This window comes from Dromaius novaehollandiae, chromosome 2, assembly GCF_036370855.1.
Source record: "Dromaius novaehollandiae isolate bDroNov1 chromosome 2, bDroNov1.hap1, whole genome shotgun sequence".
Lineage (NCBI taxonomy): Eukaryota > Metazoa > Chordata > Aves > Casuariiformes > Dromaiidae > Dromaius > Dromaius novaehollandiae.
In genome coordinates, this window is record NC_088099.1 from 36,016,355 (window position 1) to 36,029,421 (window position 13,067).

The following is a 13,067-nucleotide window of genomic DNA, read 5'->3' on the forward strand; positions in this document are numbered from 1 at the left end:
CTGCAATTTACATTAAAGTTATGAATATTGTACTTAGCAAAATAGTGTAGTTTGCCAACCTTAATGATTGTGTCTCAAGTGTTAACTGTGCTTCAGTTCAGCCTTATTATGGCATTTCCATTATTGGAGGGTTTTATTTGTGGATGCCTGACCTGCATTTTCTTTAGCTTGACTTTCTGTGAAGAGATACCTTGATCCTCTGTCCATGATACTTCATCATCCATATACCACCTTTGTTTCTGTTTTCCTTTTCAGTGCCTTTATGTATGTGCACGTGTAATAGGTAGCTTGATAAGTCTGTCTGTACAATATGTAGATGTACTACCAAGTAAGCATCTCAAATTGGGCCTGGCATAATGCACTTTTTCCCATTTTCCCTCTGTTTAATACTGACTGAATTCCAAATATTTCTGACATCTGCTTACTGGTTTGTGGTCAGTCTGCAACAGTTTCGGAAATCTTCAATGTAATTCCTTTGTGAAACATTATTTGAACATTTCTGTCTTACAGCCATAACGTATTACAAAGCTGATTAAAATGGATCCTGGCCTCCAGACTGTGTCCTTCTCTTTAGATGATGAGGAAGTCTGGAGAAATTTTCATTGTTCATATGAAGGAACAGAGCTTAATAGCATGAGCTGAGCACTGTGCTAGTCTTGCTTCCAGTTCCCAAACTAGCTCCTTTGGCACTGGTTCAGGTATCCTGGCACAACCCTAGCATGTGTTGTATATTTTTGCCCTGTGCACAAAAAACAGGTCTCAATGACTTGGTTTCATCTGATTACTCTTATACGAATCTGTAGTATCCTGGGCTTGAGAGGAGCCCAGATGACATAGTTACAGCATGAAATTGCCACTTACTTTCTGTGATATAATTTTCACACCCAGCGAACCCTTGATCCATGTGCAGTCATGCTTTTGCAAAGGATTTGAGATTTGTGACGCACTGTGTTGTGTGATACACTTAAGATCAGCAGCAGTGCGAGGGGGTTTACCAGGTGCTAGGTGGAATATGAGCAATTTTGGCTGAGTCCAATGCTTACTCAGCCATTGTGGCTAAATGGTACAACTCTTATCAGTAAATGGTAACCCTGGCACTGTGATAAAGTCTCATACAGAAACTGCAAGTTTAAGGCTTTCCAGCCGATTGCTTTTTGCAAAGCCTGTTTATTTCATATAAACGGAGGTCTGTTTATGGAAAATTGTAAAGAACACTCTGTTTCCTTTTTTTCCTTCTCCCACGAAATGATCATCCTCTCAACTTGAGACTTGCACTGATTAGCTACAGATTTTTCTTGAAAGAAACAGTTCTTCCAAGGGGGAGAGAGTCTCATTAAGCCTTTGCTGTGAGCTGCAGCTCTTGATCAACATGCTAAAGACAAGCTTGACAGTCATCAGGTGAGTTAAGAACTGCAAAAATATTGCCCGTCTCTGTTAAATAGTCATCGGTTGAAAGAGTTCATCTCAGTCTGAGAGTAGAGCTTTCACATGCTGCGTGGCACATAAAAAATTAAAGACATGAAGGATGTGAGAAGTCCTAAAGATGCCATGTATTTCCAAATTAATTGATGAAAGGCCTTAATTTGAAAGAGAATGAGGTATGAGGTTTACAAATAAATAGATGGAATTTTGAGAAAGTTAGAGAAAAGCCAAGACATGGTTACTGGTAAAATATAAATAAACATCAGTCCGCTGCAGTAGTTCTTCGGTTGCTGAGCCCTCTATTGGCGTTCTATTATTCAAACAATTGTTTCCTGAATTTTTTAATAACAACTGATATAAGAATTGACAAATAGTGCTAAATTGCATGGGTCAATTCACTGCCACTTATTATACAGATTATTAGAAAGCAAAAAAAAATTAGCATTTACTTTTATCTCAAATCACAAAACAAAAGAATGAAGAAAGAGCGACAGAAACAATGGTCTTTTGTTAAGTTATTGTCTCATAAAGTTTGGAACTGTGTCAGATTCGTTTTTTTGTTTTGTTTTGTTTTGTTGTTTATTTAGTTAGGAATACTCAGCTCAGATGCAGCATCTGTCTTTCTCTGTGGTCCTTCTTCTACCCGATTTTTCCATCTGGGTTGAATGCCTTGATGAAGCCTTTCAAATGATCAAATAGATAAAATTGTACATATTCTGTGGGATTGTTTTCATTGTTCTTCACCACATGTTCCCTGAATAAAATACTTTGTAATTGTAAGACTTCTGTTGTCAATATGCACTTTTGCACTACTTGTCGGCTTTGTTGTTTGTTTGTTTTTTTTGTTATAGTAAACTGGGGGGGGAAATGGTCTGCTCATCAGCATATACTTCCAGGGAACCTTTCCAGAACCAGTGATGGAAACACAGATTGCCTCTTCTTTGCATTCTTTACTGTTAGTCATTATTCAGAAGTCCTAATTCTATAGGACTTTGTTATCAGTGACATTTCAGTATTAGCCAGTAGCAGATCTGGCCCTTCTTGACCTAAAGGGTCTCACAAATGGTTCTCCATTTTGCAGAAGACACTTAGGAATGGAGAGAAGCCAAAATGTGGCAGCTCACGTTCAGGACATGAATAGAAATTAGAGCATCTTGAGGCTGCTCATGACCTGCTTTCGGGTTGCATTATTAGGAGCTGTGAGAAGGCTGTGTTAGCCCAGGCATAGTGGCACTGCGCTTTGCCCTCTTTCCCAAGTATGTTCCATGTGTGTCCATGCTAGAAGTGGCTAACTAGAATAACGGCAAGCAATTCAATTGTATGCTGGCTGTGAATGCTCATTATCATACATACCACCTTTAAAGTTTCTTTTATATTCCTTATAAAGCGAACTGAGAATCTGACCTATTTATTTGCATCTGCATCTCATTATTCAATCATTAAGAATATGCCTTTATGAAATTAATTTTTTGATGTCACTAACCATCCAAAAGGGATCCTGTCCAGAGGGTATGGAAAGGTTTAGATGCTATTAAGATTGTCTACATAATGCTTTATAATTACCACCTTCATAGCATGATAGAATCCTATCCCTGTTGGATGGGACATCTGCTACGTCTTTATTGCATACACTTACTACTTTGGGATTAGAGTATAACAACTTCATTAACTAATTCTTTGGCAGCTTTGGAGGTAAAATGTCTCTGCTTCCTGCCTTTTCATTTGAAATAAATGTTTTAGATGTAGCACTTTTTCTGAAAGAACTGCATTGGCTTTTTCACAGAGAAATGACACTTTCCCATAAGCATTTGGGGGAAATACTCTGCTATTCTTTTCAAACAAAATTTCAATAACCATGTTATTGCAAATTTGCAGTTACTGCTATTTATAATTTGACTTTGGTTGTTCCGTTCTAATGATACTGGAGTTTGTGATTGTTTTCCCATGACCCATGTTAAACAATAGATTTGCATGCTCTTGGTATCACTGTGTGGGAATTCGTTTGAAAACAGAAACTGGCCACATTTTTATGAAACGAGGGAGTAGGAGTTCAGATTCTGCAGGGTGACAGGAAAATTTGCTCTAAGCAAAAAAAGCAGTGTTTTTTTGCCAAGAAAAACTTTTTTCTTTAGTAAATCCATCACCCCTGCTCTAGCAGACTTGCTTAAAAAAACAAAGCAGTACTTTTGGGAAGTGCTTTGTTAACTTTTAACAGCCTTTTCCACTACTCTTTGGCTTTCTATCAAACCTTCCTGCCAAGTTGAAGTGATGTGGTGTGTCTGGCAGTGACATACTTCTTTTAGGTGCCAGTGATGAACTATTGCTTGGTAGTTGTTTTCAATATTCTGTGAAAGCCTCATCACTGTTAAATACACTGTTAGAGACAGAAGGCAATATCCCAGAGTACTTTCTGAAGGATTCTGCTTTCAGATCCCTATTTTTGAAGGAATTCCTTTTCAGAGGCTTTGGAGGTGGTAGTGGGGTGGGTTACTTTGCTGTTTTGTTTCTGAACTGGTTTCCTAGGGAAATGGGAGTTAAAAAAAAGGCTCACAGAGTCTGCCTGTCTCATTCCTCCAAATAATTTTTGGACTTACTGGTTGATTTCAAACCAGTTTGATAGATGTTTTAAAGACATTTATGTTGCTCCAAATTTTGTGAAAGCTGACGGTTGGGTAGAGGACAGAGACCTGCCTTAGTTGGGGAAAGGCGAGGAGAACTCAGCCACATACGTTCTCCTCCGTGACAGCTCACTGGCCAGGCAGCCCGTGTGTAGCTCCAGCATAGCCACAGAATTGCTGTTTCTCATCAGTTTGAAGAATCTAAGGAGGTGGGAAGAAAAGAAAAGAAAAAAGAAAAGAAAAGAAGAGAAAAGAAAAAAGGGGGAAAATTGAGCCTGTGGCAGTAGAGAGGTTGGAGAACAAAGGACTGATCAGTGGGAATTGCTCTTCATTAGCTATGCTGCTCATGGGAGGAAAAAAAAAACTCGATTAGGAACCTGTATAAAAGCACTATAAAACAGTGACATGATTAGCAAAAGGTTGTGCAAGTTTCACCAAAGAGTGTTTCGTTTAGTCTGCATTTTCATCAGTTCTTTAACCCACTTTATATGCCAATAGAGCCAGTAGATCCAGTAATACATTGACACTGAAGTAGGTCCTCTTTGGTATGGATGTAACCCTCCCTTACCTCATTTCTAAAGGACATGATTGCCTAATTCATTGCAAAGTAACTGATCCATGTGTTTCTTCTAGCTTTTTTGTATCTTCTGGAATTAATTTTAGTTTATGTGGTCATTCTAAAAATCATAGATGGGGCAACACGTCTCTTCCACATGCTGAATTAATCAGAAACTATTACAGAAATTGCCTGATAGGGATTACCGCCAGCATGTATTTTCATATATTCCCACAAAAATCTTTACACAAGTATGTCACAGAAGAGAGGGCTTCCTGTGGCATTGTAAACAGTCAGGATTTGGATCATGAAATCTTCCACTTCAGGCCGTTTCTCCTGCAAATAGCAGCACAGCTTGGTTTCCAGCTGGATTGCTCCCTTCCATGCCATTTGGTAGCTAAGATCTCCCAGTACAGCTACCTGCTGCGATCAAGAGCACGTCCTGTGAGGGTGGTAGGAGATCTGCTAAGAGAGTGAAATGTAAGCCCTGCTTGTGTGACAGACAGACTCTAACACGAAATTCACGTTTTGCCCCTCACAGAGGTGTTCTCACAGATTGCAGGGAACGAAGTGTTTGCCCATTAACCGCACAGCTGAACACAGAGCAGCAGTGTGGGGCAGGAGAGCTGAGAGGAACAGCAAATACTTTCTGGAGAAGGTTTGCATTGGGTCTTTCACTGCAGTCCCCGAGCATGTCTAACAATCAGAAAGGAAGATGGATCTAATGCACATTTTATTCCTTTTTAAAATTTTGGAGTTTTCCTGGAAAATTCTGTGGGGTTAGATGGGCTGGTTTCGTTTCTGTTTATCATGTAAAGTCTATGGGGTGTTCTGGGTCTTGTATAGATGCCCATGGAAATGTTTGCTTAACATCATTACAGGCTAATGTGTTTAGAAAAATCCAGACATGTTGTATCTCCCTTTCCTTTGAACTTAAATTCCCTGCCTCTGACCATCTCCCATTTATATTGAATTTCATCGTGTCACATTCTCTTACCCCACTTTTTTAAAGGATTCTCAAAATCTAGTTGAGAATATATTTTTAAGTCACACTGCTTGCTTAGTTACACAATGCCTGTTGTGTGTTTTGGCTACTTTAATATTTATTTAGTTTCTCCAGTAAAGCTGAAAACATTTATGAAAAAAAGTGATTGCACAAGTAGAGGAATTTGATTTAAAGGAGCATCAGAAAGAACCCTAAAAAGTTGCACTTTAAATTCTCATCCAAATAAAAAACATGCATAAATTAGAAATGTCTTCTCCTTATCTAAAAATTGAAATATTTCGAGCCAAGAAAAAATTAAAAAGATGAAAGTCACTACCATACTTTATTTATTCTAATTTAAAATACTAAGTGCCTGGTATGTACCACTGCCTTTTGAAAAACAGAATGTTATTAGTTGATGCTGTCAAGAAATTAGAACATCAGAAACAGGGTAGTATATAGACTTTAGTCACAAATTTGGAAAAAATCCATTTCTAGCGTTAAAAAAAAATCAAATGAACTTGGCACACAATATCATTCTGAATGTGATTTTACAGAAAAGACTGAAAACAGCTATTACAAAAGAAGGGGAAAATGCATGTGAAACACTGGAGATTTAGTGTGATGAGAAACATAAACCAGCAGGTAGTGTTTGAGTAAAGCCTTCAAGCATTTATAAAGTTATCTGTCCTTTTCTGTATGTATACTGCAAAGTGCTCTGTATAAAATATATACAGGCATGATCTGCAAGGAGGATTTTGGTTTCCCTGGAGACTATCAGTTCTGTGTTGCACAGGTTGGCTTGGGGAATAAGAGCTATCTTGATAAATTCAAACCATTCTTCCAGGGGTTACTGGATATGTCAGTGAATTTAGATCTTTGCGTTGAAGGCTGAATTTATAAAATGCAGACTTCTAAACATCCTCTCTAATTTCCAGTTAGTGTCTCCTGGCAAGTACTAACAGTATATAGCAACTATCTTGTGAGCTGGGGAAAAAAACCCTTTATTGTAATACTTTGGTGGCAGTTTTGTCGTCCTGTTTGTCTATGCTGCGCCAAATCTTTGATTTTGATTGAATTTTCAGTGTATCATGAAAAAAGTACATCAAATCACAGTGTGTTTTTTCAACCGTAGTTACTATTGTTGACTTCTTTCTATCCCCTTTTCCCTAAATGTTTTGAAATCGTCTTGTCTTTCTTCAGTTTGGAAACCAGGCTTCAATTAGATTTATACTTATCTCATGATTATGGAAAAAAATTCTTAATATAATGCATACAACCTACTTTGTTCTTCTGCGCTTGATTAAGAATAAAAACAATAATTTCAAGATTATTCTCAGTTGGTTTGGATAGAAATATGTAGACTGATGAAACAACCTTTCTGCTTTTTAACTCCTTGAAGTGTCAGCACATACAGGGTTTTATTGACAATAGGATATAGCGAATTGGAAAGCTTAGAAATGCTACAAAATCCATTTCAGATGAGATTTTCCTCACTTAGCAAAGTATGTTACAAAATGAATAAAGTCTGCATAATTTGGGATGTATTAGAAGATGCCGTTTTTGTATTCCTTTGAGTATATTATCTGCGTTTTGTGCAGCTCTTTTAATGTGGTCCAAGTTTGCCTATTTTAAATTTTGCAAAGAATTCAGAATTACTTCTTTGTTGTATTCTCTAGTTCTAAAATCTGAAAGGAAAATTTGCCAGAAATATGGAAAGAACATCAAAATGAAGCAGAAAACAGAGGAGGAGAGGAAAGGGAAAAAGAGGAGATTATGCCAGGAAGAAAAGGCTTATATCTGTTTAAAAGGATGGAAGGCAGATAAATAGAAAATTCTGCAGATTGCAAGGTTAGCTGTGAAACTCATTGCTGCTAAGAAAAATAATAAATGCATTAGCTAGAGAGGGATCAAAACAAAAAAGATGCATCAGCCCTCGAATTATGAGACCACTAACTTCTAGCTATCAGAAGATTTCTTTGGTAAACTTTATTTTTCCTTTGTTGCTGGGTAGCTCCTCCTTCCCTGCTTTTTAAAGTATTTGATAACTGGCTACTTGCTGTGAGAGGTCATAACTTGTTGCACCACTGGTGTAAGTGAGAAGATGTCCTATGCTAATTATTTTTAAACTGTTGAGAGGAACGGCATTCAGTGCTTGACTTTGGAAGCTTTGAGTATTGTGATCAGCTGATTCACTTGGGGTCTAAAGGCTTGAGAGCAGGAGGACAATACCTTTTTGGGGGAGGAGAGGGAAGGTGCAGACGGAATAAATAAGTGAATTGGCGATCTGGCACTTCCTGTCGTTCAGAATTAGCCCCTTCCCTCCCCTGTAATTCAGTGCGCTATTTGCCTTTCGGAGCTCTTACAGATAACAAGTCTGATAATATTATAATAAAGTATTATAATATTGAACGTTTTCCCCATTTTATTAGGCATAATCGGACTTCTCTTGGATTTGAGAAATGTTAATTACCTGTCTTCGTTGACTGTGTTCGGTCTGCGTAAATTTAGGGACTAGAACCAACTTCTTGCAGAGGAGGAGATGTAAATAAAAAAACATCGTTTCAAAGAGCTGTTTGAGTACTGAAAAGATAGGATTTGGATATTTCTCCTATACAAAGTCTAAATGACAAGTCCCCCTCCTTTTCCATTGTCTTTCATTTTGCTTTTTGCTCAGTCATTAACCCTTCTTGGGCCTAGGAGGTGGTCTTCATTTTGCCCATTTTGCATCATGGTGTCCCCATTCTGTCAGTGTGAGCTGAGTCACTTAAGAAGTGCCTGCTCACTTACTGAGGTACCTAAACTTCTGTTTAGTGGTTGATTTTTTCACTGTGTGCAATGTAGTGGCCTGGGTATTTCTTTTTTTTTCTGAAACACCAGAAGTAAACCCCTTTTATGTATTATCACATCATATTTGTGGGGAAGCTGCCCAGTTCCTAAGATATTAATCTTATTCTTGTAGGACGCAGAAGTGGAACTTTGATTAGTCAACAAAAAAGATTACTCCAAGATTCAATGAGATTAGAAAACAAAGCTGATTAGACAAAACTGTCTGATCTCATTGAATCTTTAAGTTATCTTGGTACTTTTTAGCTTTGACTCGTGCAGCTATCTGCTGCTTCCTAAAGGAAACAAAGGAATGAGTGTATGTGTCTATGTATCTGTGTATACGTAGATTTTACTCGCATACTTTCAAAGCGTATATATACAGCTTCACAGTCTTTCTATTTTTTTACCTTTTGGAAGAAAAGGTTTTGTAATACTTTTATTTAAGTTCCGCATTACACTTTTCACTAAAAGCAAACACTAGGAGCTTATTGAGCATTCATTCTTCATTTAAATTCCTGATTTCTCCTGCACATCCACTGTTCTTTCCTTGGATGGGGTTATTTATTGTATTTGTCTTCAAACTTAAAAGAAAAAACAATGAGAATGTCATTTAACATAATCAAAAAAGCAACATGAAATATTAACAATCAGTGTCTTGCCTAGGACGACAGCCTGAACAGTTGTGCTCTGAGACATTTTGTCTCAAGGTTCTTCAAAATCCTGGAACCTCTTTACATCCCCTGTAATCTCTATTAGAAAGGAAAAAAAGACTATAATACAGTTGTTGTCCAAAATCTTTGAGCTGTGCTTTTAACTCAATAAATTCTAGCATAAGTGTGTTTCAGCCAGTTAAAGCATTGTGATAGTCTTAGAAGCACCATATATTTTTCACTATGTTAGTTGTACTGTTTTAGCATTTCAGACTGGTAAATTTTAGTTCAGAAATAGATTATTTTGTAATGCCTTGCAAAACTCACCAGAAATCCGTGCACTGCTTTTGTGTTCTTTAAGATGCATTATCAGTGCTTTTATTTTTGTTGGAAGTACTCTGATTCTTTGATACCTTTTTGTTGACAAGAAACTATTTGTGGATTCAATGAGGAAAGAATTTTTATAGTTAACTGAGATTAACATGGGTGCATTGTTCTGCCATGCAAACAATTTATGCTGTGCCAAAGTAAGTTAATGCTTGTGATAAGGAATAAAACTTAATTTGTAATAGATGCCTTTATTTCTTTTTGTTTGAGATTGACACTGAATGGAAATAGCTGTGTTTTCCTAGTATCAGTCAATAAGTCTTTTGATAATATTCAAATAACAGTTTGCTTTCTGCTCTCCAGAATAATGAATTGGATTTACCAAACCTCAGTAGTTGGAAGGGATGGTGATTTGGATTTTTTCAGCTGTTCCAAACCAACTGCTAAATGAAAAGTGCCATAAAAAATTGTTTATTTATAGTAAGGAAAGAAGATCTTTTCAAATCTGTGCTGCATTTTTAGACAAAAGCCAACACTGCCCAATAAATTTTGCCACGCGCCTTCCCCCAAGTGATTTCTAAGGTGTCCTCTCTGTGATGAGCTGCGGTGCAGTGCCTTGGTGACCTTGCTTCTCCTCCCTCAGGTAGCATTTTGACCCCGAGGTGGTGTCCTCCCCACTTTAAGCCTGCACAGGACTTACGGCAAACAAAAAAAGAGACTTTACAGGATGGTCCTTCATCTAGCAATCAGTATTCAGCCTGCAGAAACTATTTGTGGTCAGTGGGTTGTTCAGAAAAGAGGATTTGAGCAGTGCTTCAGGCAATGGCGAGGGAGAAATTAGGGAGCAGTGAGCTGGGTTTCCTTTCCTAATATGGCCAGATGTGTACTGGTGCACACACAAGTATGCACAGCTGCTCAGAGCGGCTCTGGTTTGTTCTTACATCCTAGCTGTTGTGGAGTGCGAGGTTTCTGTCAGTACATTTCTGCTTTCCAACAAAAGTGGGTAAGAAATCAGAATTCTAGTCAAATAGTTAATTCCAAAATTTCAAGTGGAGTAAAAATTCACAGAAGCACCGAAAACCTGTTGCTTGTTTAATCACTTTGATCATGTAAAACGTTAAGACATTACTTTTATTTAAACTTTTCAGCGTTATCCAGATGAAAAACTTTATTACATTTGACACATTCTTACAAAATGTTTTAATGTAAGTGAAACTGCATCTTCTGGCAATTAACTTTCTAGTTAAATTTTTTTGATCAGCTCTAATGCAAAAACAAAGTTTTGCTCTACTAGAACTTAATCTACTCTAGGATTTAATTTATTTAAATTGAATTCAAGTTGGTAAAAAGGAGTAAGTATTAAATTAAAAAATAGCTGTCCTCATTCTAAATGCTTTGGCATCATATAAAAGAATCAGAAATAACTACACCAAAAAGATTAATTCATATTTCTTATTCTATCTGTTCCCAGAGTTGGGATGTTACAGGCAATCATAAAGGTGCTCAGGCAGTACATACCCTGGGTGAAAACATGAGAAATCTTGTGCACTGAGCCAGATTTATGCATTTGCTCATACACACGCTCAGAGATATACACTCTTACCATATGATCGTCTCCAGTCCTTGTCACTATTTAGTTTCCTGCCAGCAGACATGCAGTTATGACCACCTTGGTGGGATTCATGAGGCACAACAGAGCAAGTTAATGCCATTTTTCACAACGCAGTCACTAAAGGCAGAAGGTAAAAAGATCTGTTATAAAACCCTGCAGGAAATCAGTGGATGTTGTTAGGTAAGGACCGTATTATCATGTGACCACAATTTTGCTTATACCTTGCTTTTGTCTTACATGCTTGTTGCTAGCTCTGGTAAGGACCGTAGATGCTAGCAAGATAGATGCCTGGCCCCTATAGAAATCCTTTAAGTTAGTCTGTCATGTACTCTTACAGGGCAAGAGGGGGGCTTGGCTGCTTTAGAAGGGCAGCAGAAAAAGCTACTTGCTGGGTAGGGCGATGCATAGAGCTAGTGAGCAGGCCTTACTAAGCCTGTGGTGTGCCCGAACTTGCTCCTTTCTAGATTGTAGGCATGACTCTGCTCAGGAGCCAGGGGCAACTGCCTGCCTTTGAACTGAGGTTAGAGCATGCAATGAAGAGCTGGGAGAGCTGCGGGGCAGTCCCTCCCTTCCCTTGGAGGTCTCCCTCTTCTGAGGAGAGCTCCATCATCCTCCTCAGCTATCGGCTGTCCGGAGGAGGAGACAAGAGGGCATCGTCCTTCCCGTTGCACGCACAGTGAGTAGCTGTGCAGAAAGCCTTGCAAGGGTTGTGGTGCTGGGAGGAGGAAGGACCGTGACTCTGTAGCTCGCTGGCTCTGGGCACTTCGAATGGGAGAAGTTGTGGGCTTGTAGGTAAGACTACGTAATCAGAACTGCTCTCATTGAAAATGAAAACAGCTATTTCTGGAAGGGTCTGAGCCTGTTCATGGCCTGATCAAGTAGGAATGTTATGATCATGGCTATCAGGGGACTGAGTTACTGTATGACCTAATTGTCTGGGTCCGGTGAGTTTGCCTGCCTTTCATTTTTGTTTCAGACCATCACTGTACACCAATTTTAGGCATGTATTGGTACAAAGTGTTTTCTTCTATAACCCATATAGACAGAAAGTATGTACAATCTAGGTAGAAACTGCTTTGATTTTTAGTTGTTTTAATGCAAAGGGAAAAGACTTACTTAGTGTTTCATAATAAATTGAGGAGCATTACTTTGAAAACGGAGATGAACATGAAGGCTTTTCTCCAAGAAAATGAAAGCTAGTTAAAAGGAGTCCAGAATTTTTTTTGTGGAATCTTTTTATATGTAATGTGAACTGTCATTATGGGCTATGTCAGTCTTCAACAGCTGTGACTCGAATAACAGCCTAAAAAGTTTAATCAGGAAAACATGTCAAAAAATGAAGACCAAAACGATGACTATGATTTGTTTTGTTGGAGTAAACAAGCTATAAGTAAACACATAAGACAAGATAATAGAAATTAGAATAGAACTGTATACTTGTCCTTTAAAATAAAGTATTAAATATCAGTACCAAGAAATTGAGACCTAAATTTGACCCTTAGTTTAACTGTTTCAGTGAAGAGAAATTAAATAAATGCAATTTTGGCATTTAACATTTTACTCTTCCTGGAGCATAGCTATAACTCAGTTATTTGCTGAGCAAGTAGAAGAAATTAAAAAAGAAGAAATTTTGTTTCAGCTTTGTCATAAACATAGCATCAGGGAGGGAAAATTGCTGCTAATCAAATAGAACAGTTAAAAAGATGTTCATATACCTGATGGTTGTGCTACTATTCAGAGGGGCCTCAACAGGCTGGAGAAATGACAGGAGCCTCGTGAAGCTCGATAAAGGGAAATGCAGAGTCCTGCACCTGGGGAGGAATAAGCCTGTGCACAAGTACATGCTGGGGGCCAACCAGATGGAGAGCAGCTTTGCAGAGAAGGACTTGGGGGTCCTGGTAGACACCACTTCAACATGAATGAGCAATGCACCTTTGAGGCAAAGAAGGCTAATGGTATCTTGGGCTGCATTAGGCAAAGCTTTGCAAGCAGGTCGAGGGAGGTGATCCTTCCCTGCTCCTCGGCCCTGGTGAGACCACATCTGGAGTGCTGTGTCCAGGTCTGGGCT

General features: G+C 38.4%; 1 protein-coding gene across 4 annotated transcripts in view; it reads left to right on the forward strand.

Moving 5' to 3' along the window:
- Positions 1–13,067, forward strand: part of RFTN1 (raftlin, lipid raft linker 1) — a 101,306-nt gene that overhangs the window by 27,316 nt on the left and 60,923 nt on the right. The gene's annotated exons all lie outside the window — the stretch shown is intronic.